Consider the following 24,509-nt stretch of genomic DNA (forward strand, 5'->3'; position numbering starts at 1 on the left):
GAGTGGAGAAACAAAGTGCTCGTTTCAAGTTCTGTGTCTGAAGGAAGAAGTGCATGAAAAAGTTGATGCGACAAGTTTGATGTTTGTGACAATAAAAAAAATTAAGTATCTGATGGGACGGACTGCATGTAACATATTGTTGTTCAATAAAAAAGTATCCCTTTAAATATTCTGATAAACTTTGATAACGTCTTGCAGTTACGTGTGTACATTTTGTTGTCAGAAGTTTAAAGAAAACCTGATATTTATGCTTTTAAAATCAGAGTTCTGTTTCCATTTGTAGTTTGTGCTGAGTCAGAAATGAAAGGGGAAATAGAATAAATAGAAAATGCCTTTTTTTTTTTTTTTTTTCCAAAATTTTAAATCTCCTACTCTAGCTTCTATTCTGAATAAATTTAGTGACTATTATAAATGTTAGCAGGTGCAGAGCACTTCTGGCTAGGGAACGTTTCAAATTAGCAATGGAAAATGAACTTCACTTCAGTTTCTTTAGAAAGATAAGTTACTACTGAAAAATGAGATCAGAATTGAAGATTTGAGTTGAAGGTTTGGCTTGCTAATTTTTACAATGGTTAAAATGGTTTGTGGTGTTTTTTGTTTTGTTTTGTTTTTTTTGGTTTGTTTTTTTGTTTTGTTTAAATAATGTGATTTAAATGCCGCTACTCTAGCCTGCGGGTACATCCTCAACTCCACCAGGGAACACAAGTATAAATTTCTGTTTATAACGTGCCTATAACACTTGGTAGCTATAAACTCTGGTTTACAGCAGCAGGAGTCTCCCTTCTGTATAATGTTCAAATGAGCTTTTCACAGAACGCTGTGATTTTACCCCGTTTGCTGTGGGCGCTCCTCCTTGAGCAGCCTGCAGTCCGCACTCTTGATTTGCCTTTCTGCGGTCTCCCACGTTGACGTGAGTAGTAGGGAGGTCATGAGTTATTTCTGTTGGAGGCGTGCAAGATCGAGGCTGCTTTTTCCTGCTGTTTCAGGGTAGACGTATTCTTGTAGACGTAAGTTGACTAATATCCTATATATGATGATTTTGATTTGTTGAACAGATACAATTAGATGCCCTGACTCTCCCAGGACTTCCAAGAGTAGTGATGGAAAGGCTGGGGGCATTTTGGTGCAGCAGGGGCCTGATTCTGCAGTGCTGTTGTGCAGTCTTTCAAGCCTGTTTAGAGCAAGTGCATAACACTGAATAATTGTTTTATGCAGCATGTAGGGCTTGATGTCCAACTTATCCTTGCTTTGTGTGGCTACAAACGGAAGTGCAAGGTGATGGAAAATAGACCTCTCAATTGACACGAATGGTATGCAGTTCGGGTTTATTAATATAATAATGAGATGCTTCTCCTGTAGGAAATCCCTTCCGCTTGTGGGTTTCAGAAAGCTGAGATCAACTGAAGAGCAAAAATAAAGACAAAAGTGTTTTTTGAATAAAGCATGTGCTGCATGTGTGTTCCTTCTTTGTGTTCCTTGAAAATAACAGTAGAATTTAGAGGAACGGGGGTAGGCTCTTTATTTCATGGTACCAGGTAAAAGAAGCTTAGATGTAAGATGCAGATTATTCTCCTGAGGATGTAGTGAATTCTTGTCTCTTAATCAGTAAGGATTTTTTTCTTTGTGCACCGAGGCACACATTTTAATATGTAGTAATTCTTCTTTTATTTGTTAGTGGTTCTCATAGACAGGACTTCTAAATGTCTTTTTTTTTTTGTTCAGAAAATGAACTCTCATTTTTATAAGGAAACACAACGCTGGTAGCATAGCTGAGAGGTGGTATGTTCTAGAATTATCGCATTTATTTTGTTTTGTAGCAACTTGAAACTTGTTCTGAATACCAAGTAACACATAGTAAAAATTTGAGAACTTAGTCCTCGTAGGTGTATATCTCAATATAAGGGTTTGACATAGTACATACAGACAATCAGTACAGTTTGCATATGAGTGGTTATTTTTCATTCCTTTTTCACTTTAACGTCTGAAAAGAAGTCCGGTGGAGCTCTAACGTCCTTCAACAACTGTAAGCTCTGTTAGAAACTGCTAAATGAGGAGGTGCTGAGAGTTGGGTGTTAAAATGTCTTAAAACCCCAGCAGGATCTGCCCTGCCCTACTGTGAGCAGAGGTGAAGGACACTTCAGTTGGAAAACCGGGGCCCTGAGCCGGAGCACTTGGACAACTCTATGGGCTGTTGTCTTTCAGAGGTTTTCACGTTTCAGGAGTGCTGTGAGGGTATTCACGCGTCAGAAATGAACTGTGGCTTTGCCTGTGGAAGGGTAAAGGCTCTTGCTTGCTAGATCTGTGTTTCAGTGAAAAAAGCAGCAACTGACGCAAGTTTTAACTTTCATAATATGAAAGACAAATTCATACAACACAAACTTTGTTCAGCAGCTGCCTCTAAGTTGCCCTGTAATGGATGCAGATAAATGCAGGGATGGGGAGGGGGGCAGAGGGTGGCTGGGCTCGCCCTGTCTCTGGGACCAGGCACTTTTCTCCTACAGCTTGGACCTGTTGGTGGTCTCGCAGAAGCAGCATCTTCCCGTTCCCCCTGTGCTCGGAGCTGGGCAGGAGTTTAGGTCCCCGCAGCCCCTGGGTCTGGGAGAAGCAAGTTGCATCTGCAGGGCACCCTCCTCGTTTCTCCAGGCGCTGCCACGTCCCTTTTCATGAAATTCCCAAGCAGTGGTGAGGCAGACCTGTTTACATTAAGAACTGGGCCTTAACATTTAACCTGATGCAACTGAAGCACAAAGCTGGTGTCTTTGCTTACCCTGAGATGATTTATCTGCCATCCTTACCTGAGATAGGTATTTCAAAGGTCTTTCCGCAGTGGGCTGCAAGTACAGTAAATTTTTGATCCAGTTCCCTCCCCTTCAACTCTTCTGTGCGTATGTAAATGTCTGTCTTTCTCATGGTACATTTGCTGGGCAGAAATTGTTCTTTTTCTCTCTGTAAATGGGATCTCATATTCTAGCAGGCCAGGGCCCAGCGGCGAGGACAGGGTCCTCCTCGGTTGTCTGTGCGTGTTTAAGAACAGCCTGTGGCCCTGGGTTTGAACCTGGGGGTGCTCTTTCTAAACTTTCAGGCACATGTGGTGTTTGTGGCAAAAAGAGATTTTGAAACAACTCATCTTTACTTTAGATAGCACAAAAGAAACACGGACAAATTAATAAACTAAAAAAGATGATTCTACAGGTTGTGGGGCTTTTGGTCTTTAATCGGAGACTCTGAGCTGTCGGCAATGACCTTCTGCAGTCTGTGGGTTTTTTTTCCTTGAAGGTGCGAGCGCCTGCTGGCTGCCGTATTCTGCTTCAGGGGTCTTTCCTCTCCGTCCGCTGTCCCGGCTGGTGAAAGATGCGTGCTTTAATCTTCACCGTGTCGTGGGAGGTGATCTGGCGTCAGTCTTATTTGGAGATCAGGGTCTTTACAAGAGCTGCCCTGTTCCACATTTTCCGTTCCAGTGAGCTTCCTGGATGGTAGCTGTTCATCCGCGAACACTGACTTAAGTAGATGATTAACATTTAATAACGCAGTTACAGGAGTTATGTGCCAGAGCCTTGGCAGGAGATGCTGGATTTCTCATGGATTCATTCACCAGGACAACAATTTAACAATTACCCAGCATTTATGAATTTCACAAGTCATTGTGCCTTCCATCTCTCCGGATGCATTGGAAGAGCCTTTTTTAGGAAATAACATCTTGTAATTTGTCACTTCCTTTTGCTTTCTAAATTCCCAGCATGAAAAATTGCTTTTTCCTTTGCTAGGTCACTTCCTCATTCCTTCCCTCTCCTCAACCCTGTCAAAACCTCGATCAGGTTTGCCATTTGCATTTTCTCTTTACAGTAGGTGTTGCAATGTCATCTTAATTGGTAAGAGAAATGACAGAAATCTGGTTTTGCCAGTGGAAAAAGCCTGTAATGCGTTAAAAGTTGAGACGTGTGGATAGTGCGAAGTAATGTAGGTATAGACAGCTGACAGCTCACATCACCTGGGGACCTGCCTCAGATGCAGTTTCTCACTGGGCTGAAATTGGCAAGAAACCAGTGTCATACTGGTGTGTGTGCCTAACCTGCCTTGCATTGAAAACCTCCCTATTCTTGGTTTGGGAGCGCAAGCGCCAGCTTTGGGGCTGGAAGCAGTGTCCCACAGCTGATGAAAATGTTGGGAGGAAATAAAATAGCTGTCTCCGTGGTGGGTTATATGATACAAGCAGAAATGGAAAACGGTACTCATAGATTTATTACAGTCTCGTGGCGCTTACGAAAGCGTAAGCCAACGCCGTTCTTTGTGGAGCAGTGATGCCTGCAGTTTGGGTGAGAAGCAGTTTTGTTCAGTAGGGTTAGTTGGGGTAGGTTTAGGTGCGCGTACAAGTACACGAGACTTGGCCCCTTTACCTCCGAGGGCCTTTCGGTTGTGCCGGGCAGCAGCAGATCTGCGTGCCACAAGCAGAAGAGGCGAGAGAGTGTTCGGGTTGGAAGTCATAGCCTGTTTTCCAGAAGGGATTTCACTGTATCTTTCTGTGTCAAATGGGACTTTTGTTTTGAACAATCAGCCCGTGCTTTGCTTTTCTAATTCTTGCGTGAGTGGTAAATGACAGCTCACTTGAAACCTGATTTTCCCTCTCTTCAGCGCAATAATTCAGAGCTGCTGAAATCACCTGGTGGGGCACGGTTCTGGAGACGATCGTCTTGCTGTTTTTATAGGCTACTCAAAAATCTGTACTCATCTTCCAGGATCATAATGTTAATGTTCATCAGATGACTTTTAAAGGTCTTTGAACTGATCGAGAAAGTCAATATCGTTTTAATTATCCCCAGACAACGTTTTACACAAGTGGTGTTTACACACTGAATATACGTGTACATCAGTAGCTTTAGGGGAGAGAAAATGAAGACAGAAGGCTGGAGCAGAGAAGTCGGGAGAGTTTGTGCTTCCTATTTTGTGTTAGAAAAGAAACAAAAAGATTGTGTATTGGAAAGAAATTTGAAAGGAGCCCACGGAAGGTGATTTAAGCTCACTTAGTCGTAGCTAAAGGAGGGCGAGGGATGTAATCTCCAGCTAGAGGTATAAGAGCAAGACTGTCTTCAGTCTCACTTTTCTGCTAGCACGCACACTTGCCAGTCCCCGTCAGGCAGCCGTGCCTTTGCATGTGTCTTTCTCGTTGGCATACGGGGTACAGGATTGTTGGGTTACTGTGACCGCAGCATACGCTGCGATGGCACGTAGGTACGTCCTGCGCCCAGCAGATGGTAGGGAGAGGTTTACTGCTCCCTGAAGGGAGAAAGGAGGTTTGTCTGGCAGTTTCTGTGCTTGGAGAATGGATCACTTCAGCGAAAGAACTTGAGATGTTTGCTTGCTTTATTTGCTATGGCTCGCTGGAGCAAGCAATTGCCCTAATGTGTGTGTCTGAGATGTTCTTTCAACTTCCTCGATACCCGTAGATTCTCTCCATGTATCACTCTGTACAGGTGTGGGCAAGTCCCACTGAAGGCTATTGGGATCTGGGAACTTGGGCTGTTTTCTTCTAATGTTGGTTTTCTCCGAAGGGAGGCTCTCAGATACTGAATCTGAAAAAAAGATACTGTAAACATCAATGTGGTTTTCGGGGGGCATTTGCCACCCGGTATCTCCTAGTGGAGAAGCAAACTTGGTTTTGACTGTTTCATTTGATCTAATAGGTAAAACCAGAAATGATGCCAAGAGGAAAATAACCCTAACACCCTTTCTGCAGGAGACATGGCTCGTCTCCTCCTTCTGCGGTCACCTGGGTGCTCGGTGGAGTTGGGCAGGCAGCTTACTTAACTTCTGCAGGCAACTGGAATTCCACCCTGACGCTGCTTGCTGCAGGGCGCCTTAGAAGATAAACGTGGAATTCCTTTGCATTGTACGAATGCATTTTCTTCCGGCAGCTCTGGATTCCGTCAGTGCTTTTAATTTCTATTGTAATATGAGTTATCAGAGGTTTATATCACAGCCGTGAAAGTTTTCTTTGGGGTGACATTGGGCATCTTACCGAGGAATTTTGTGCTAGGATTTTTTTGGTAGTTTGAAAATAATTGGCCCTGGATATGACTGCCAGTAACTGACGGAACTTTGTTGTACGTTTTCGATGACCCCCAAAGAACTTTTGGATTGAATTTGTAAGATACGTGAGGAAAGTGGCTCACCAATTCTTGTTGGCATTGACTGGAAACTGAGCACTGTCCTCTAGTAAGGGTATAGGAAAATCCTATCTTAATTTTTAGATAGAAATGTTGAAGCTACTAGTATGTATCAGCGAGGAACTTTCTCCCTCTATAGAGAAAAATAAACCTAAACTGAGCTGATTTTGTTTAGAAATGGAGAAGAAACTGTTTGTTAGTACAGACTGAATTTCTTCTGTCCTTCCCATATAAACAGCTTTCTGTCTCATTGCGGTACGGTATCAGTTGACAGGAAAATGAGTCGGGATAAATGAAACAGCCTGGTTTAGGTGGATCTGTATGACACAAAATGACACCGAATCTATCAGACATAGTTTGGATGTGATCTTTTCAACTGACTCTCAAAATAACCGAACAAGTCTATTAAGGTTGAGCTTCGCATCTGGGTAGCTGAATAGTCCCGTAGGCAGCAAAAAGGGGCCTTTAGTATTGAAAAGCAGGACTTGGCACGCTCTGGTTCAGGGCGAGTTCAAAGCAGAACTATCTGAACTGGCAAAGCCTAGAAATGTGTGTCCCGTTCCTTTAGGTGTGCTTTCAGGGAGGCAGCTGGGAGAAACAGCAAAAGCTATGGAGAAAGGCTGCCGACAGGGGAATTTGTGGGAGTTCTGTCTGCTCCTTGGAGCTCGTAGGAGAGGCAGCTTTGCTCTATACTAGTATAATATATACTAGCACCAGGCTACGCTTGCACATTTGCCAGCCCAGCACATGTTCGAGACCTTGTTCTTCGTCCTCAAAACATCTTGGGCGAAGAAGTTAAGAGGAACTGGTGAACATCTGCTCAGTCTTTTGAAATAGCTTACTAGTGTTTTAATCAATCATAAACCTTAGGCAAAGTTGGACTACTGTGTCTGGACAGCGGTCCCGTGTGGAATTTCTTATCTTCCAGGTAGTTTTCATGTGTTTCTTTTTCCTTTTTTTTCCCCTTGAATAGCTCATGTCCCCATCAAAAATGCCAGTATGAAACCCCCTCACCGTTATACTTGTTGCACAGGCTTGATAAATTAGTTGATTCAAAGTTGCCCGGGATAAATAATTCTCTGAGCCTTTTCAGTAAACGTTCGCTTTCCAGTTGTTGCTATTGTAACTGCTGAATTTCACAAGGAGCCTAAAATATTCCTTGGTGCTTTCAGGAAGACGTATAAAAGATGGAAAAAATCCCAAATATGAAGCTGTTCCAGATGGGTGCATTGCTTTTAGATCACTGCTCAGATCTGTCAGCCTTAAAAGTGGCTGTAAAGAGAGGCACGTGATGCTGCGATGCTCTGTAGTTTGTGATGCGAGGATGTCTGTATTTCTGCCACGCATATTAAATAGCTTCTAGTGGGAGTACATATAACAGACTTCCAGTGGAAGACCACCGTAATTCTCCTAGTGCTGTGATTTATTGTTGAGCCGTCGATTAAGGAGACCCGTTAGGATAAAATACTCAGTGCTTACTCGATTTTGTAATCATTATAGCTACTTCAGAGTCATTCGGTAATGAATCCTTTAACTAACCCCACGAGCTCAGCATCAGAAGTATCTTTATATTACCAGCTGGAATACTACAGCTAAGGGAGAGTCCTAGGCATTTTCAGGTTGTGTTTCTGAGGATCAGCGAGGGGAAGAAAGCTCTCCCTCCTCCCCCAAATGATAAATCCTGAACATGATTTCTTCCTGTATTAATCTGAAGAATTTGAAGCCAGGTGTTTCATTACTCAAAAAATTTAAGAAGTTTCATAAACTGCTTCCTGTGTGTTTTATGGAGATCAGAATTAAACTTTTTTCAGGCTCAAAATTGGGAAGTTTTAATTTGTTTGATACTGAGCATAGATTTTCAGTGACATCCACGGGAGCTGAAAGCTAGGGTCTTGCAGCAAGATGACAAGTGAGAAATGTCATTTCTCATGAAATTTTGGACCTTGCAGCTATACACATGCCCTTTTATTTACCTCAGTTATCAAATGAGAAATCGTATTTCTAATATTCTAATATTTCTAATAAAATTTCTTATTTCTAATGGGAATATAGTCTCCCTGAAAATTTTAATCTTTTCATTTCCTGGGAATTCGTCTGTTGTCCTGCATTAATAGATTTGGTCATAGTCATGTGGGAATAAATACTTTTGGCTACTTAGCCGGCATGAGACCGATATACTGTAAATCAGATGTTCTTTTGTGGTTCATCAATATTCATATTTTGCGAGGAAATACAGGGTTGGTTGTTTACTTATGAACTTCAAAACCTACGCTGATTTAGGCAGAGTTGTCATTACTGACACACTAATAGCCAGTTCTGAGTTGTGGACGCAGTAAATCCTTTTGTTCATTGAGCCTGGTAGAGTGGTTTTAAGTGAAAACATGAGCAAACTTGTTAGAAATTTCTTTCCCGCATTTTTTGCCATTTTATAGATTCTTCTAGATACGTAAAAAGCCTGATTTTCTTGAGTATTTAAGGAGTTAATTTACAGTTATTCTCAATATTACAGAGTAAAGGTAACTTGCTACATTTTATTCCAGTGGATTTTCTTTATTTAAGGAATCGGAATTTTAGAAGTGTTCCATTTTGAAAACCTAGGTTTGATTTTTCAATTGGAGGCACTTAAAAATGGTATCTACTCCTTTCTATCTCAATTTCTCAGTGAAACTGTGGCATCATCATGCTTATGGAAAGGGAACCTGAAAGTGCCTCAATCTCCGGTTGTGGGGAAAACCTTCCAAAGCAAAAGCGAATGATGTGTTTCTATTGAGTGACCTAAGGAGTAAGTCTTAAGTCTCTCTCCCATGTTTTATTTAAAACAAAGATTCTCAGAATGAAACAATCAACTTTGTGAAAATCTGTTTAAAATTTAATGAAATCCTTAGGACAAAACAAAGTCTGATATGTTACTTTCAAAGACATCTGGAGACATTGTATTAGATAAAATGGAACTAATTGAGATACAGTCAAACATAAATTGAGCAGAATTTGTCCCAGAATTTAACTTTGCATTACCATGGCAAGGAAAGTGAAATGTCTTTATGTGCTTATTACAAACAAAGCTTGGTAACAGACCAGAGAAGAACCGAGATGCAGTCTTACAGGGCAAGAGAGACGTAAATAGTCCGTAACGCGCTCCCTGTGCCCGTGAGCGCTTCGTATGTGTAGTCAGTGCGTGTGCCTCGTCTGTCATCACACGTGGGCTATGTTTGCGTTAGGGAAACTCAGTGCTGTCAGACTGACTGAGTGCGGAATCGTAGGTTGCGCTATTTCTTTTGAGAATGTAAACATTAGCAGGAATGTCTTGGCTTTTCTGCTAGAAATGACAGGCAAAGCACTGAAAGGAATAGCAAGGCATTGTGCTGGAAGCACGGTCGAATCGTGCTGTGGCACACGGAGCTGTGTTTTGCCTTGGCAGGTTTTTAAATGAGAAGGCAACCCCACTTCTTGTAAGAGGGAAGACGCAAGTGCGGTATGTTGGAGAGCTGCAGACCTTTGTCTTTTCTGTGTTTCATCAACGGCACGTTCCGTGCTTGAGTGCCGTGTCCTGGCACGGGTCTGTACCTTTTCTGGTTTAAGCGGAATGTTATCATCGTAATCCTCTTAATCTTGGGCAAGTTGTAGGTGATGCTGTGGTACATAACATAATGTGGAGGTTTCCCATCAAGACCCTCTGTTTGTGGCCATAAATGAACGTCGCTCTGGGCCCTGTTACCGAACAGTAGTACATCTTGCAACTGCAGAAGTTTGGGCGTGACTGCAGTGTAGTGTTTTGCCGTGTTTTTTTTCTTTTTTTTTTAAATGCTGTAATTTTACTTCCTAAGAGGTTTTTAGATGCCTGAGTGTAATCCAGCGAGTGATCTGACATACGTGATGTGTGATTGACAAAATAAAATGACGGCACATCCGTGATGACACAGGATAGCTGAGACACGTTGGCGTGCTAAAAAGTAGAACTGAGTTCAAAATCATTTACCTCTGTCATGTTAGGGGTTTTTTTTCTGTCTGGTCCATTAATACTTGGATTCTTCCGAGCAGACTTAATTAAGACAACACTGATCCTACTGTTTCTTTTGGAAGATGATACGGCTTAACAACCCTGTGTCTGTCCTGCTTTGGTATTGTGCAACATAGGGTTTCTTTAGTCATTTTAGCGACAGCCTGGCCCCATAAGGGCACGGGATCCTTTTTGGTGAGTTTCAGAAGGATTTGCTGGTTGTAAAAGAGCGGTGAGACCTCTGGATCTCTTCACGCTTTGGAGAGGAGTGTGTTGGAATTACCGCAGATACTTCCATCTCCCTGACCTGCCCTTAGGGCAAAGTATAAATATCTTTTTGTGGGGGAAGATCTAAGCTCACAAGATGTAAGAGTGTCAGTTCTCCTTCTCGCTTCAGGCAGAGAAATATCCGTGAGATCAGAGGCAAGCCTCTAGAAATCCCTAGGAAAAGGAGTCATCGGTGATATTTTGCATCTGAGGAGCGGGCTGTGGGGTTAAGCCGCTTTTCCTGCTATGATTAGCATCCGATGTGCTCTCCAGTTCTCCACTTGGCACGGCATTTCTGTCTAGTAGTAGTTGGATGTGGCTGCCTGGTGTGCACGCTGTATGTACCCGTCCAGGCTGTCAGAGGCATTGATTTGTAATATGAAGCCCTCTCATCAGCATTTTTTTTTATTATTATTGTGATGTTGATTTCCCTACTAAAAATAGGAAGCATTAGTACCAAAAATAAATTGGGAACGATGCTTTCTAAGCAGAATATTTTTGCTGGGCTTCCACTGCTTATTAGCAAGGTATCAGCAAGCAGTGCTTGATGCTTTTGAGCCTGTGGCTTTGTTAAGAATCCGCAGGATGCAGGCATCTCTGGTTTAGAAAGTGGACTCAGCCTATCTGTTGTTAGGCTTGTCTCAATTCAGAAGCTTGACAGTTCTTTGATAGGTTAAGTGTGGTTTATTAGACCCTTCTCTAATAGAAAAGTCTAGCACAGTGGACTGCAGCAGTTTGTTCATATACGATTATTTCCCTCCTTTTAGGCTTGTACGTGAATATGTGTTTTGTTTTGCAGGTACCAGCAAGGGGGCTGATCTGATCTTCAAGGTCATATCTTTTACTCCACATTCTGTTTACACAGATGCCTTCTTTAGCCTCCACAAATAGCTAATCAATCCACATGTTCAGACTGAGGAGACGATAATTTCTTATATGGCAGCTTCAATAAGTAACCTCCTGGTTAAAATCAGCGGTAGTGCCGTCTATGTAAGAGCTGCAATGAGGTCTCTATACTTAATATTTTCAGTGCATGCTGTACAATGCCAGCATGTTTTTAACCTTACCGAAGTCATTTCATGCTTCTGTAATTCATTGGCTTTTTAGTGTATTTATAGAAGCTATTTTTTTCAAGCGCTGCGGTAGAAATGATGAGAGCATCTGGTTAAATCCATCACATCTTGTAGAGCAACCTCTTAATGGCTATTCTTAGTTAGATGAAATAGGAAAGAATAACCTTGGTAATTGAGCCTTTCCCTCTTTAGATGGTTACACCAATATTTTAAAGGCTTTAGATATTTAATGTAATTAAGAGTGCCATAAGTGTCACCGCTGTGCTTTTCTGCGATGGAAACCGCGTACGTTAGCTATGAGAGCTGTAAAAACAGAGACACGTTTCAGCTTACACTTAGTTCCAGGGAGCTCTGCTTATAACCTCTTGTTTTACTGTAACGTGATAAAGAATGCATCTGGGAGCTTTAAGTTTTCTAAAGAAAGTTTTTCTTTCTGTTCTGGAGTCGTCTAATTTCTGTGGCGTTCCAGACCAGTCTGTGCAAGCAAATCGACAAGTGGGCTGAACTCAGCACCTCTGTCCAAATGCGTGACAGGATTATAGGAAAGGATACCAGGTTTGTAGAGGAAGACAGTGATTCACCTGGGTTTAGGTTAAAGCCATCTAAGGGCATCTAAGCTGAGAGTTGGGTAAGGATTTAGTTCCCTCCTGGCTGCATTATGTCCCTTCCCACTCCTGCCGCAGCTAAGAACGGGTTGATGCAGACACTGGCTTCACGTGGCAGAACTTGTTTCCTCCCAGGGAAATCCCCGAGTTGAGTGGTGGCTGGTTCACTGGGACTGTGGCCTTTCCCGTTATCCCTGATCGGGAGTTCCCAAATACTCATGTTGTAGGTCGGCTGTTTTTCACGGCCGTTGGAGTGACCGGTGCTGGGACTGCATCACGGACCAGAGAGAGGAGGACATCTGAGGGAGAACAGTCCTTTCCCGCGGTAGGAAGCCTGTGGTGGGGTAGCGCTGCCTTGTAAGGGTATAATTTTAAGGCTCTGATTTGTGTAATCCCTTGAAGAATATAACTCATCTGGTGCAGGTTTGGGTGCCAGACAGCTTTGTAGTGTTGTGTGCAGGGGATGCTTTCTGGTATTCACTCTCCCAGCAGTGTGGAACTGGACTATTTTTGCTATAGGCTTACCCTGACCCTTGGCTGCGAGATGATGTGGAAGCAAGAAAGCTATGATTTGTTGACATTCATATTTGGAAACCTCCCTGAGACGGTGTTGACAGCGGCATCTGTCTGGAGTGACAGAGCGGGGTTGTGTGAGGATTGTTGGGCAGGTCAGAAAAATGAGAAATATCCGCCCCGTGCTGGCATGGAGAGTTGATCTCTTTGTTAATCTCTCAGTCTCTGGAAAGCGATGCCGGAGCGATTTAGATGGTGACTGTAGACTTGCCAGTTTGCAGTGTTGCAGAGAAACTGGAGGTGAGGCCGGAGTCAGTTTTGGAAATGTGATGGGTGTATTTCTATTTGGGGAGCCCGCATTCCTGTGCTGTTCAGCTTTAGGGGGCTGGGTCCTCAGCTACTGGAAATGGCTTTAGCTGCTTTGATGTCAGTGGAGCTGGGCATTTTACCAGCTGAGCATTTGACCCTAAGGCTGGCAGGCGGCCTTCAAGCCACTGAGCTTATTTAATACATGATGCAAGGACATAAGGCTGCAAAATGGCAACTGGTTTACCAGTTGGTGTTTTCCAAAGAGAGCATGGGTTTACCTTTTAACTTTACTTGCGAGAGATTTGCAGTAAGCCCAAGCGCTACTCTGTTCTTACCTCATCTTGGCCTGACGTGTGAAGTTTTGGCTCCTTTGAGAAGTAAAGAAATGATTTAGCGTTGGATACGAGTAAGCGGTTGCAGAGGAAGCTGGCTTTGGGGAAGGTGTTAAAGCGGAGGTGCTGATGGTGGAATTGAGATTCCCTTCACTTGGCTATCTTCAGGCACCCTAACCCTCTGTTGGGAATGGCAGTTCCCTGTGTTACTCCTGTGCTTACTAAGCATTTTTGTGGGCCAGTTTGAAGTGAGGCATGGTGATAACTGTTTAGGATTCTTGGGTTTTTTTTTTTGCAGGGGGTGTTCCCCAAATCAATGACCAGTATGCTTGCTTCCTCTCACTTGGAGGCTGCCCTGGTGTGTAGCTGGTGGGAGGGATGACAGAAGTTACTCATTAATTTGTCCCTTCCCTCTCTGTGCTGTTTGCTGTCCCTGTGTATATGAAGACATCGGCTCTAAAGCTTGACTGGTAGGTTTGGGCCAACTCGTTATTTTCTTAAACCAGTCGGTGCTGTGTTTCTTCTGTGTGCCATGAACAAGTCCCTCTCTTGGGGTAATGCTTCGTTGTGCTGGCTGCCGAATACAAAAACAATTGTTACGTGGGTTTTAGTAGACTAATGAGCAAAGCGTAATGCTCACATCTTCTGGGCTTTTGTAGACATTGTGCAGTATTCAGGGGTGCCTGAAAGCTTGAGGTTAAGCCAGATGCAGCAACATCGACACTTGTGTTAGATCAGGGGTGTTGGGGATTGCGTGTAGATCATAGATGGAGAGTTGTGGGCTGGACTCCCTCGAGAGGTGCTTTTGGTGTTACCCCTCTGCCTTTTCGAGTAGCATCCGTGAGCTACTGGTGAGCGTTGAGATCTGAGTTACTCTGTACTCTGCATTAACGCTGGAGCTGATGGTGTGTGCCGAGGCTGGAGTCCAGGCTGGAGTAGGGGAGCCCTTGAAGCAAAGGTGTTGGGTGGTTTGACAGGCCCTCCCTTCACCCGCTCCAGTGTCCTCGGCACGGGTACAGTTTGTGTCTTGCCGGGGATCTTGTGACTGTGTGAATTTGACAGAAAGGGCTGTATTTTGTGCTCTGCGCGTGTTTCTGCAGTTGTTTCAGTGGAATTACTCTTGCTCTAATCAAACATGATTATCTTTGCCTTCCCAGGCACTTGGAGTGTTGGAAATCCATCCGTGCTTTGCCTCTGGCTTCCCTGGGAACAGCTCCTGGCTCTGCTTTGCGTTGGTGTCTCTGTTTCCTGGCAAGGCAGTTGCTGTGACTGCTGAGAAGTCAAATGAGGTCTTTTATTGAGTATTTGTTTTTGGTTTTTTTTTTTTTTCTTGGCACAGTCAGTTTGGTCGCTAGGAAGGTGATGATCCCCGTGTGTCTGAAGGAATTGGAAGACAGTGGTTTAGGAATCCAAAGAAAACTGCATTTCTGTCTTCCCTCCCCTTCATTTCCCCTTTCTCTTAATCTTCATTTTACATAGACTTCCAGAGGATTTTCTAATGAGCTTTTGGTCTCCTTGTGTTCCAATTGCTAGGTTATTGGCTACGCTGTCCATATGGTGACCTGGAAATGAAAGCAATGTGGCATAACTGGTGTGCTGGAGTCTTTTGCTATCCTTAACAGGGAAGAGAAAGTTAAAATTTATCAGTGACAAAGTTGGTGGTTTTTGGTTTTGTTTGTTTTTTTTTTTAATAGGTAAGTTCCTGAGATCGTTCCCTTCTCCCATTCTGTTTCTCCTAGTGTTTTCCCTGGCTTTTAAATGCGAGCATGTATATGAATAAATAAATGTTCCTGCAGGCATCGTACTTTTTTGCACAGTACTTTTAGAGCTACGCTTACGGGAGCCTGTTTGCAATTTTATCAGATTTTGTTATAGACTTAGGGAAGGAAAAAGCGTCTCCACTGTCACCTGTGGACTTTACACACTCAGTGGTAAGAGCATTGTAGTAGTTCTTGTTCTGAATTCCTCTAAGAAGGGTACCTGTGTTAGGAGGAGTTCATCTGCAGAGCCAGGGGTATCTTCTGTTCATCGATGCTGAAATGCCGTCTCAGTGAGCTGATTTGCAATTGTCTTTCAAACATCCATTACATGATTGAAAAAAAAAACACCATTAAGCTGAATTGCCTGCCAGCCAAAACTGTGCAATGTGGTTGCTGTCAGAAGGTGCTAGCACACCTGGGAATTCAAAAGCACCAAAGCTGACTTCTATTCCCAGAACCTTTCGTTGCAGTGCAGAATTAATTCTGAGATAAGCCCTGTCAGAGGGAAGGAGACGCCATACTCAGCTTCAGGTAAGCTTTTTGACAGGATGTCTTTTGCAAACACTACAGCCGTGTCCGGGATCCGTCAAACGCTTAGCAGGGGACACCGAACATCCTGAAGACCATATGTGTAGGTGCTGCATCTAATTCAGCTTTTATTGGGTGATTCTGGGGAGTATTTTGACTGCATAAAGCTGTTCTGCAGCACCTCATGGATGAAACTGCCCTCTGTGTAGAAGGTGAATCTGAGGCCTGTGTGTCACTTAGGTCCTGAACCCCATTCTGCAGATGTGAAGGGGACCGAAAAGTTTCTCGTCCTCCGTGCTCCCGGTGTGGCTCCCAGCTGAGTGGGTCTGGCGTGAACGAAAGCCAGGGCTCAGGGCTGGGCACAGCAGCTGACTTGCGCAGGGGTAAGCACGAATCCTGAACCTTTGAAGTGTTAAAAGCAGGTATGCGCATCATGTGCCAGGTTTTTGAGAAAGGTGTGCGTACCCTTTAAAAAACCGACTTGGAAGCTGATCAAAAAGGTGGTTGATTATATTTTTGTGCCCTTAGGTTTACTGGAGAGTTGTGTTCTGCCAGATGTTTTGCTGAGCTTATTTTGTGTGTACAAAATCTGAAATGTGATTGTTGGTAAATGCAGCGTTTTGGGTAGTTTCTTGGAATAACATTAAAAAAACCAAAACCAAACCCTACAGAATTTATCAGTCCAAACAAAAGAGGTTGTGCATAAAGGTTTAAAGGTTTTTGTTTACAAAATGTTTTTTACTTGAAAGTTTTGGGTTCAGTATTGAGACCAGCTCTGGTAAACACGTCACTGTTGCTGGGTGATGAAGGCACTCCGGAGAGAAGCAAACCCTTTTGCTGTCACCTTGGCTCTGTCACTGACACCCCCACCAGCAGCCCAGCAAAGTCCCTGCTCCTCTCCCAGCTGAACTGGCCGCCTTTCTCTCAGCTTTAGATTATCTCTGCGGCCATCACGCGAGCTGGGAGTTGAAGTTTGTGCAGAGCACTTTAGGCTGAGAGGACCCTGAGCCCGTTTGGGTCTCCCGAACTCTGTAACGCACATAAGAGTTATTAGTAAAAGTTGCTGAGGGCATCGTTGTAAGCAGAGATGCTCAATTTTGTTATTCTCACTTTGAAAGTTTTATTAGAGCTGAGGTCGTCTTGCACATTTCTTTTTACCTCTGCCTTAGTTTCTTCTGACTGGGAAACATGGGGTTTTCTCCCCTTCGAATCTTTTTTTTGCTCCTGTCCCTCTGTGACAAGAAAGACCAAGGTACTGATCTGGCAAAGCCCCTTACTCAGATGTTTGTTGGTGTTCCAGCATCTTGCGGTGGCTTCGGAGGGCAGTAACTGTCCCTTTCAAACCAGTGTAGAGGCAGGCCTGCTCCTCTGTTTAGAAATGACTGTGTAAATGAATGAAAGCAGTTTGTCTCTGAGCCTTCGTATGTCATTCGCATTAAGCATTTATCCAGCCTGGGATCATTTGCCAGCCCCAAGGAGAGGAAATCTGGTTTGTTTGAGCAAACAAACTATGGCGAGGTTCAAAAGCTTAGGGGTTGCTCCTCATTGTTTGTCTCAACCAAATTTGTGCACTAGAAACGCAAAGCTGGATTTGCTTTGGAAAGCAGTGATTTATTGTGTGGAGTCAATGAACGTGTTTGCACATGACTCCTTTGGGCATGCATAATACTTTATCTTAGGAACCTACCACAAAAGCATTCAGTTCTTCTTATCTTGCACCAGAGGCCAGGGCCGGTTGCACATTTTTGTTTCTGTTGCCAAAGACCTGGCTGCAGGGATGAATTAGAGGAGAAATGTTCGAGGTCTTCAGGCATTCAGCATTTGACCTGTTTCCTACCTGGTCACACTTCCCTTTTTTCAAAGAAAAACCCCTCCAGCTTTTTTCCTTTATTTGTTCCCCAGTGAAAGAAGGTAACACTCTTTAGGGACACTTGCATTTTAATTTATTTCATTGTTTAAGTAGTTCAAGTGTGCTGCTAAAGAAAAGTGTCTACAAACGTGGCCTTGATAAATTTGGCCGTAAGATATAGGAGAGGGCAGATTTGAGAAATGCAGTTTTTGTGTGCTTTCTTGTTTAAGGTGTCTTTGGATGACCTGTTTAAGAAACCAGGCTGACATAAAGTTAGCGTGGGTTCTGATGGATGGATTAAAATTTAGTGGGATGGTCTAAAAGAACTGTTCGGTTCATCTGCCTAGTGAGCCTAGCGGGCTTAGTTGTTTAACTTGGAGCTTTGAACGTTTTGTTGGTAACTGGGAAGAAGAGGCCTGCCTGGTAGGTATTTTCGGAGGCACGGCAGGATGGCTACACTCGGGCAGGAAGGTGTGCTTCGGCATGGCCGGAGGCAAGGTCACGCATTTTGGAACTGGTGCGTTAACATTTGAGTGGTAAGGGGTGATCCGATTCCTCAGCGAATATTAGGGGCTTAGAGTCGAGGAGGAATGGTGTTATGTTAACTGGGTATTCGGCATCGCTGTGACAGCTGTAGGAATACCAGTCTGATGTTTTCACTGTTCAGTGACACCGGTTTGGAGAGGGGGGATATGTTGGGGGGATGCCCAAGGATGGAGCGGATCTGGAGGAGAGGCATGATTCCTCATAGCAAAAGACTTGAGCTCGGTCTGCATCATTTCTCAAAGGGAAGGTTAAGGGGTGATTTGTAGAAGGCTACAGAGGGAACAGAAATTCTTATAAATAAAACGCCTCTGTCCGTAAGAAAATGGAGTAGCCAGAAAATGAAAGCTAGATAAATTGAGCTTAGGAATTAGGTAGAGTTTTACTGTGAGATAGGGAATCATTGAAACAATTTCCTGAGGTGTGCTATGAATTATTCTGTATCACTAGAAATCTTTAAATCATGGTTGGCTTTTTTCCCTTAAAGCTATGCTGTGCTTAAATTGCAGCTTTTGGCCCAGAATCAAGAGTTCATTTATTCAGCAGAGTCAACTAGCACAGGCCTCCTTGCATTAAAAAATGGGCCAGCTGAATTTCGATATGAAATCTGTAAAAGTGCGGTAGAACACAGACAGCGTCATGAAGAAGGTGTAGTATTCATCTCGCCCACTTTTTAATGTCACACTGAAGGAGCGGCTGAAGTGCCATAATTTTGTCTCTTTGCTTCGCTAATACTCCTGTGCATAAGTTAATAGAAGGTAAGTAGCAGTAAAGGCGGTGTCTTGATTGCATGTAACTCTTGCTGAAGAAGCCCTATGCAAAATACACAGAAGTGGTCTGCAAACGTAGATGGTCAAATCATTTCTGTGCTGCTTTATTTCTCGCTCTGGGAAAAGGGAAGGGAAAGAAAAAGGAAAGGAAAGAGGGAAAGGACTCCTTCCCGCCTGCTGTTACTGTTTACGACCTTTCCCTGTGGGTCATGTTCTCCCCTGGCTGGTGTGGCTGGCCAAATGAATGCAGAGAAGTTATGATGGCATAAAACTGATGCATGATCAGAATTATGGAGGTTATAAGCTTGTACCACATTAGAAACACAGCTTGCAGTAACAAGCTGTGCAGCGTTCTAGCTCCTGGGAGGATTAATTACAGATGGTAGCTGTGACAGCTAAATCAAGTACCTATAATGTTGTGTAAACTTCATTAAACAAACACGGTAGCAGTGCTGTAATCTATGAGAAATGGGATAGGATGACGAGGGTAGAAAAGGAAAATACTCTGTAGGAAGTTTAAAAAAATCTTCAGTGTCTAAATCCACTGAAGCAATTTCTTCTACCTCTTACGCTTTAATGGTAGAATTTTAAACCACAAGCTTTTAAACTACTTAGCTGGTAAAGCCTCGGTAGCCTGAATTAATAACAACTTTCTGCTAATGTCTGCTGAGTTCCTCTTAGTCAGCAAGTCCTGGTTTATCTGATATGCGGAATCCTTCCTGGTGTTCTGCCAGCACATGTATTTGATCAATGCTTTCTGGCTTGTGGAAATCTGGGAGGAAGAAGCCCAGATGATCAACCTCAGTGTTGCTGCTAAGGTTGATCATGGTACAGGGTTTACAGGAGGCTTTGATTCTAAATTTGGCTGCAAGTTCATGTTCTAATCTAAACGTTAAGCTTTTCTGTATGTTGATGTCATAAGCGATATTTTCTAATTTAAAGAAAAGTCTACCAAATGCAAGTTCATGTGCCAGCTGTCACCGGTAATGTGAGGGCATCATTTAATATTGCACCGAATCGTAGGTAACCATGTGCTGCCGCGGAAAGGGGTGGACACATTTTCCCCTGCCTCCCTCAGAGGCAGAAGCCTGAATCGGGGAAAAGTGAATAATTCTCTGCTGATTTAGCAAGTTGAATCTGCTCAGCAGAGGCTCCCGTGAACGGCAGCGCTGGTGCTGGGAAGCGGGGCATGAAGGAGGACGGGTCAGGGGAGAGAGTTCACGGTAGAGGCCACAGGGGGATTAGTTCATCTGTAACTTGTAACTTCAGCCTTAGCAACTCAGTTATTGCAGCAGCGAGGAACTGAAAGGCCAATTAAATTAAGCTTTTACTTTCCAAACAGGGAGAACTGACCGAGGAGGAAAAGCCAAGCTTCTACTTTGAAGTACTTCTGCTTTTACCATGCCGTGTCTTGGTGGCCAGTGCAAAAAGTTTGCGTGCTTGTTTAATTCAGTTGTTAGTTTGGGATTGAAAAGTTGATGTTGTATTCGACATTTCTGACTGTATACACTCACAGCTGTGTCCCTTTGCCTGGTTGAAGAATAAACTGGCTAATAGCTTGTCCTTAAAGAAATGACTGTATATCTAATACCCAAGGGAGGTTTTTTTTTTGTTTTTAATTTTCCCTCAAAATGACCCTACTGTTACTCCATCCTCTCCCAAATCCTTGTCTGTGGACAGTTGCTTTAATGGTGACTTGCGTAGCTCTTCCAAGATCAGGAGGCTAAAGCTAGGCTGTGGATTTAGGGATCCTGATTGTGTTTTGGTTCTTTTCTCTGCTTTTTTAGCTGTACGGTGGCTCCCCTTGGCTTGCCAAGGGTCAGCTGAATACAGTATTTCTGGAGAATAAAGTTGTACCCTTTAAATAAAGGTAAATTTCAGGCAACAAAATTATTTCAGCTTTCCTATTAGCATTAAACAAGGGGTTTTTTTAAATGCACTTTTGTCTTTAAAGTCATCTTTGAGGAACCCAAAACTAAAAGGCTGATCCTGCACTACTAGCCTGTAGGTAAGCGCTCATAGGAATTGCTTCTGGTTCCCCACGGTTTAGATGCAGCCGAAGAGATATTTTGGCCTTTGGGCCTCATCAGATACCATGATATAGTCTCTGTGTTTGGCGGGTCCAACACATGTTTTTAGGGGAAGCGTTGGAATGTTCATAATTTGTCATAAAATGCTGCAAAATTCCTTTTTCTTTTCCTTTCAAAGCTATGCCACTAAAGGGAATCCTCAGTCCTGCTCTAAAAATGCTTTGTAGCTGGTTATGCATGCTGCTTTCAGTAGGAAACGCAACCGAACACCCAGACGCTGCCTGTTCCTTCCCTCCTTTGCTCTCGTCTCCTTGGGGATGGCCCGGGAAGTCCGCCTGTGTTTTGGGCCCCGTGTATGATTAAACTTGAGTAGTTTTACAAAGCTGATGAGTCGAGCATCAATGGGATCTCTGCTAGCTCGTTTTTCAGCAGGGAGGGACATGGCTTTCCTAAGACTCTGAGTTAGGCAAGTGGCCAATCAACTCGAGTATCAAAAATACTAAAATCACACGAGTCCAAACCCAGCCGAATTACAAACGACTTTGAATGGTCCTGAGCTTTAGCCAAAGTGAAGATGAATTATTTTTTTTTCCAGGTTTCTATCACTTTTCCCCCCCTATGGCCTACTGCTGTGCCACATATTGTCTGCAGACCATGTTTTGGGACAGGTTTTGGGTATTCAAACTTTACAGTAAGAATTTTCTGTGGGGTTAGATAGGCAGACACGTAACGCGTTCTTGCAGATCGGAAGGTAACGCACGTTCGCCCTTCCTATAAAATCACGTACCCCTGCGGTCTGTATTCAGTTTGCCATCACGACAGAAAGGTGGCATTCACCCTGTTTTACAGCTGATGTGCTGAGGTGCTAAACCATTTGTTCGAAGCCGCTTTGCAGTCCGCGATGGAGCTGAGAACCTGTCTCTTCTAACTTCTGGTCTGGTCTGCAGCCCGCACGCCGATTTCCTTGAACTTTTCCACTCAGGCTTTTTATGGCTGTGTCATTTCTGTGCACGCGTGCGTGAAATGATAAACTGGTTTGTGGCCCTTTCCCCAAAGGGATGAGGGATTTTACCTTTCTCCTGGCTCTCTTGCTGTTTTCGTAGGTTTACAAAGCCTTTTATTTGTTTTTATAGCGCGTGACACTGTGGTGTTCTGCAGTATTAGCGTGTGGTCTCTAGGCGTGACCGCAGGACAGATAGCTCTTAAACAAAGCTCTTGCCTGGTGGAGATTGTCCCTTTGTAATCATTACTACTTCTAAAACTGACATAAAAGGATAGGTTTCTGAGGTTAACAAACAATAAAACCGTTGTTTGCAAGTGCAGGAGGTAATAATGGTTTGAACTGTTATCTCTTCCCTATAACCACTAGCTAGTACTTGACTTCAATAAGCATCAAGGGCAGAGACTGTTTTATGTGAGAAAAATAATTTTAAATGGTCCTAAGATCACAAGTTGCAGGAGATAGCAAGTTTTCAGAGCGAGACTCCTGCTGCAGTAAATAGTTTTTAAACTGTGGCTATTGTTTCTGCATGGTCTGAGCGTTGGGTGGTTTAACCAACAGCGTTGCTCTCAAATTCTAAGCTGTTTCTACAGAGGCTATAATGATGGAAAGATCTTTATTCCTTTTTTTTTAAAGAAATATGGCTTTCTGTTCAGTATGTTTGATGACGTTTCAGCAAAGAAATCGCCCGTTGTATTGGAGTAGCATGAAACGTGATTGCCCAAGAAATATAGGTCCCCAAGCAGAGCTCTGTTGTTACGGGGTATGTCAAAAATGGCTTTGCTAATTCTTTTCTGTTACAGCCTGCAGTTCACGTTGCATCTTGTTGCTGCTGCCTTCTGCTCTGGGTCCAAGGCGTCGCTAAGCTGTTGGAGCGAGGCCTGCGTTGACCTGAAGTAGGCAGGGGGGATGGACAAGTGCTCCCTGGGCGCTTTCTATAGGTCTGTAAAACTCAGAACGGTTCTTGAACAGGGAGAAATTCTTGTGTAAACTGTGGACATGAATCAGTAGGAAAAAGATGAGAAATCTGACTTTCCACACATTATTTATCAATTTGGGGATTATAAAATGCATCTGTTCTCCACTGCTTTTTCCTTGAGCATAATGGTAAATATCAGAGATGTAATTGCAAAGCTGAAGTCAATTAAATCATATTTAAGGCCATTGTCAGGAAAAAACGTAGCATGTTATATGCATGTGGACAACTAAATTGCTCTCCAGGCTTGATTATGTGTAGTTTTAAGTTTTGTTTTCGGAGTTTTAGGAGCTGATGAAAGGTGGAGCGATAAAACAACAGGAAGGAAGGATCCAATTCTGACAGTTCAGAAGTCCCCAAGGACAGAGAGGAAAGACCGGTACCTTAGTCTTTGCAAACATGTAGTCTCCTGCCTTTGTTTTTTGTCTGCTTTATACCTAAAATGAGAAAAGGACTACAAGGATTAGGGGCAAATAGGAATTAAAAGTTAGTTTAGCCACTGGTAGGAAGGCTAGTGGGAATGGATGGCCAATACCAGAATCTTTCTGGCAAATGTTAGTGGCTGGGCCACAGGGGACCTAGATTGAAATCCCGTTTCTTACTCGGTCTGTTGCATGGCTGGATAACCCCAGCCGGGTGAAGTTTTATTGCAGGGAGCGTTGACGCACGGTACGTGGGGCTTTGTGACTGACCTGCTTGCTAAATGCCATCACTGAAAGCACCAGCCCTATTCATAATTGTTGTATAGCTGATAAATGGTGTTCAGCGAGCCTAGAAATGTTCAGTTTGCCTCCCGTCTCGTGTCAGCTCAGCGAATTTTGCATCCAGCCTGCGTTTTCTGAAACCGTGCTTGCATCTCAGCCCTGTTACACAATTTATTGTGTGACTTGGGAAATTTCCCTCTGTATCTGTGGCTGCTGGAGGTAAAGGCTGTTCGCTTTGGTGGCTGAAAACATTGGAGTGTTTAGTAGCTGTAACAATTGGCAAAAAAAAAGTACAACGTTTCACATCTGTCAAGCTGAAATCAAAAGACGTGACCTGTAACAGGCTTATTTGGTATTCAGGACTTCACGGTACCTTGTTTTCTACCTAGCAACCAGCTGTGCATTCGGCATTTTCTTCCGTTTTTAAATGTACTACTGTTAGGAATTGTGAACATGGGCCAAGAGGAGATTTTTATATTAACTATACTTGCATAAATGAGCATAACGCAGACCTTTTAACGATATGCAAAGGAATAATTGTACCTACTGCGTTACTGTGTAGAATTACATTAACTGGTGCTGAATGCTGCAAAGATCTACCTTGTATCATTATTCCTATTCATTTTATCATACTTCATTCATTAAGGAACGTGTAAGTCTGCAAGATCAAGGACTTGTTCTGACCAGAGCTGATCCTGATTTTGGGGCTGGCCGTCTCAGAGCGAGTGCATCGTGTCATAACACTCGTGCGTTCCCGTTTGCCAAGGTATTAATTTTGCATGTGAAGTCTGTGTCAAGCCCAGTAAATACTTCTCTGCGGATGCCCTGAAAAGGATCACTCCTGGAGAAATCTTAGGTTTATGATCATCTGTTTAACACCTTTTCCTTCCTGTTACTTGGAGTTATCTGTATCGTTGCAAATTGTGCTTGCTCAGGAAAGGTGTTTTCCAAGAAGAGCGTTTTCTTGTATTGAAGTTAATTATTCACAAGAATTGCAGAGCTTATTTTGTCTTTTTGTTTTCATATCAACTGCCTCATCTCAAGGGTATTTGTGGTAATAGAAGGATCTTGTGTAGACCTCACTCAGATTTT

At 43.3% G+C, this 24,509-nt stretch overlaps 1 protein-coding gene across 1 annotated transcript in view; it reads left to right on the plus strand.

Moving 5' to 3' along the window:
* The window catches only part of FRAS1 (Fraser extracellular matrix complex subunit 1), a gene marked incomplete at its 5' end in the record, with an annotated part of 172,214 nt that overhangs the window by 10,422 nt on the left and 137,283 nt on the right, over positions 1 to 24,509 (plus strand). The gene's annotated exons all lie outside the window — the stretch shown is intronic.

This window comes from Platalea leucorodia, assembly GCF_965183815.1.
Source record: "Platalea leucorodia genome assembly, chromosome: 6".
Classification (NCBI taxonomy): Eukaryota; Metazoa; Chordata; class Aves; order Pelecaniformes; family Threskiornithidae; genus Platalea; species Platalea leucorodia.